Raw genomic sequence first — 4,274 nt, forward strand, 5'->3', positions numbered from 1 at the left:
GCTGTTCAGACCCATACTGTTCCCCTACAGTCTCACATGTGGGGCAGGGGAAAAGGACCGCGAATGGACCCAACCGTGAGAACATCGCTGACAAACACCTGGCACAAGCTGCTTTTAGTTGAGATTCCTGAATTTCTGAGCTTTAACCCTTCCACAGAAATGGAAGCAGTGAGTTACTAATCGGATCTTATTACTACTGCAACTAAAAAAAACTAGAAAGCCGTCTGGGAGAACTCCCCTTCCATTGTTACAACTGTGTTAAAAAAACCTAAAATCTTCCTAAATTACCAACTTAGGTCAGCTCCCTAGCCACTTCAATTCTTCTGCCTTTACAACCTATTTTTTTAAAAAATCAGGACAAAGTTAACTTTTTAAAGTGACAACAGTCACACACCCCCTTTAAAACAATGAACCACCAATATACAAAGATGGTTTATGTTAAAACCCTAAGTCTGACTCTGTTAGTTTGCTGTGATACATTGACATTCCATTGTTTCCAGTGATTGAATGCAACCATTCCTCCTTCATTCTATTTCAGTCCGTTGACTCCTGCCACCAAACTTCTCCATCTTTCTTGATCCAAATCACAACAATGTGTCGGCATTAACGGTTTCTCATCCTGTCACATGTGTAATTTTCAAATTGAATGGCTGCGATAATAGCGCCATCTCAACAGTCTGGAATTTCTGTCCTTAAATGACTCCAAAATCTTTAATGGGTTATGATCAAGATATACAATTGTGTCAGACACATTACAGGCAATATAAATGTTGTTACACCAAATTCAAGGGCTCCTTCTCAATCGTGGAATATTTCTGTTGCTGATTATTCAGTTTCCTGGAGAAATACTCGAGTGGTCTTTCAATCTTCTCATCGTCTTGTTCTAAGAGTAGAGCACCGACACTCACTTCAATAACCACGTTGAATGGCTTTGTGTAATGAGTTGTGGCTAACCCTGGGGTGGTGTTTAACACAGCTTTCAGCCTGTCGAGTACCTCCTGACAATCTGCCGCACACTGCACTTCTTCAATAAGACAGTCAGCGGAGAACCACACTGTTAAAATTCAGTACGAATTTCCAATAAAACCCACTCTTCAGCAATGGGAAACCCGCCAATAAACTTTGTTTTCACAATGCATGGGGCCAACTGTCCATGTCCAGTAACAGTACCCAAAAATGTGAATTGGGCTTTGGTGAATCCACTCTCAGCCAGGTTTATCACCAAGCCTGGCTCCTGAAATTGATCAAACAATTCAGATAAATGCTGCAAATATTCCTTCCGTGTTTGATGAAAAACCACCAGGTTGACATTGTACACCAGGCAAATGGGTAATCTGGAAATGTCTTAACTGTTTAGTCTCGGAAATGTCGCTAGCACTTTTTTCAGACCAAATGGCCTGACTTTAAATTGATATAGTTCATTCAGTGGCATGAAATCCAAACTTGTTTTTGTTGTTTTGTATAGAAGTACCAGACACTATCCTCTGAGTAAGTCCAACTTACAAATAAGGGTTGCTCATCCCACTTTCTCAATGCAGTCTTCCAAATGCAGAACAGGTCATGAATCAGACTTTGTAACTGCATAGACATTGCAATAGTCCACACATAATTGCTGGGGACCATTGGGTTTTGGCATCATGACTATGGGTGAGCTCCAGTCTCTGTAACTCACTTTGATTGATTGTGTTGTCTTTGAGTGTGCTTTCAATCTCTTCTCGAACCTGTATCACCCTTACAGCGCTAAGTCTATTAGGATGTTGCTGAATTGGACATCATGCAGAGCTGGATTCGCCCTTCCCAGTTTATTTCCACATATCTCCCTATGTGATTGTAACATCTCTTTCAGGTCATTTTGATTTTCTTCTGGAAAGTAACTCAATAATTTATACCAGTTTTGAGAACTTGGTCACAATGTCCATGGAACATTCTGGAAGTTACCTTTTCACAGATCAGCACATGGTGTGACTGATGATCCACACAGTGAAAGGTGGTTCTGCATGTTCCTGAGACTGTGGCTGGCAAAAGTAGGGAAAGGAGATGAAACAGATTGTCAGGCAACTCAGTTTCTCCAGAAGGCCTCATTCTGAATGCTTAGCTGAACTCTAAGAGTCACCAGTTGATGAGCTCAGCCAGGGTTTATTATGTTGGACTAAAGTATGTTTTCATTGATTTTGATGTGTTGTTTCAGCATCTATAGGCTCAATTGGACGAGGTTAAGAGGGTGTGAAATGAGGGAAAGCTTCTGATAATAAAGTGGCTCTGCTGTCGAATTGACAATGTCAGAGTTGTAAGAATAGCAGTTCTTTATCAAAGCAGATTTCTAATTCTTTGCAATCATCATTTAAAGCTTGGCATCATTATTATCCGGTGAACTGGTTCAGTACAGAGTGTGGACTGAGCGAGCAGGATGGAGAAGGCGTGGGATAATAGCTTTCAAACTTAAGGTTTCTAATGCAGCTTAAAGTTCACAGCATCCGTCAAATATCAATCATCAACTCCACTAAAAATTCCATGGGGTTGAAGATGACTGTCCCCCCCCCAGCGGAGATGGCGAGGTGGTGAGTGCAGGGTGCAGGATTAAAAATTGCTGGGATTGGAATCAAGGATTCCGATCTGCCCAGCCAGTTTTTAACAGCCTCCAGAATGGGTCTGACTTTGTGAAAACCGCGGCGTAACTGTATGGGATTGTGTTGGTGGTCCAGACTTGGACGTTGGTAAGTCATTGCTGATCTCAGCCTCTCCAATGGCAATCACCAAACAGCTACTGCAATGAGCTAATTCAGAGACAGGGTTAGAGCAACTCAGCTGCAGCCACCCCCCAGCCCAGGGGCTCATTCTCCATTCGCTGTGTCTGCATGATCGGGTGACAGCACCTCCATTTCACTTGGTTCAAGCAGATCATTCGAAGGGTCTTGATGACAGCTTTTGTTTTCATTCCTAGGAGAGAGAAACCAGCAGAGTTCAGGTGAAAACAATCCAACTGTTTGGACAGGGGAGTAAAGCAGCTGCTCAGAAGCACACACCCATGAAATGGCACTCAACAGCGTGGGACGAATGGCAGCTGGAAAAAAAATGGCAGCAGGAGCTGCACGCTGATGGAGCCCTCAGAGAGTTGAGGAGAGGAGGCTTGTAGGAGGCGATGGGCTGGACACTCCACAGGAGCTGTGCTGACCGACGGAGGGAGGGCCACAGGAGACAGGGAGAGAACCCTGCAACAGTTCCTTATCCCACTGTGAGTGGAAAGATGGTGAGCACAGCGATGTGGATATTGAGTGGAACAAGGAAAGCCAGGATGGGATTCCTAATGACTGAATCCTCCAATTCCCAACTTCGAGGGAAGGTTTGAAAAGGCTGAGGCGAGTTATATAGCAGCTGTAACGTGGGATACAGGAATGACCAAAAACAATCTGACACTGAGACACACACAAGCAATGAGACATTCCTTGAAAATCAGCTTCAATGAGCACTGCGTGGGTGTGGCTTAGGGTGCATTGATCCCAGCATTCACTCGAGTGAAACTTTCTTACATTCCCTTAAAAACAAATACATCACACATTTCCTAAAGAGACAAGACTGTGCACAGGCCTCCAGTTTGCTTCTGATACATATCCTTATAGAACCTGCAGCAAGATCTCCTTCCTCTGACCCACCTGCAAGGAAGGTGACTATCCCATTCCCCTTCCTCATTCCTTACATGGTAACTTAGCGATTTGTCTACAATTTCCTCTGAATGACACATTCACTGGCCTTTCACCTTGTAAAAATAGCCTTTTCCATTCACTCTTCACTTTTTTTTACACAAGCCACGACAGTTATGGTCCAGTCAATTATCCAGCCTACCCCTGTTTGCAGCCTCTGTATCCTCCTCGCAGCTTACTTTCCCACTGAGCTTTGTATCATCAGCAAACTGGGACAATTATTCTCTATCCCCTCATCCCAGTCGCTGATATAGATTGTGAGTCACTGAAGTCCCAGCACTGATCCTTACAGCACCAGTTACATCCTGACAGCTGAAAATGACCGATTTGTTCCTGCTCTGTTCCTGTGCATTAACCAATCCTCAGTCCATTCTGTATAGCCACCTCATTCTATGAGCCCTCATCTTGTGCGACAACTTATTGTGAGTCACCTACTTAAATACCTCCTGAAATTCCTGATATATGCCCCATCCTCTGGTTTTCCAGTGGGATACCTCTTGCTCCGTTCCAATCCATGAGGACTATTCAGCAACAAGAGGATGACAAGCAGGAAGTGACTGGGTGATGCTGCTCAGG

The sequence above is a fragment of the Stegostoma tigrinum genome, chromosome 41, assembly GCF_030684315.1.
Source record: "Stegostoma tigrinum isolate sSteTig4 chromosome 41, sSteTig4.hap1, whole genome shotgun sequence".
NCBI classification, from domain to species: domain Eukaryota; kingdom Metazoa; phylum Chordata; class Chondrichthyes; order Orectolobiformes; family Stegostomatidae; genus Stegostoma; species Stegostoma tigrinum.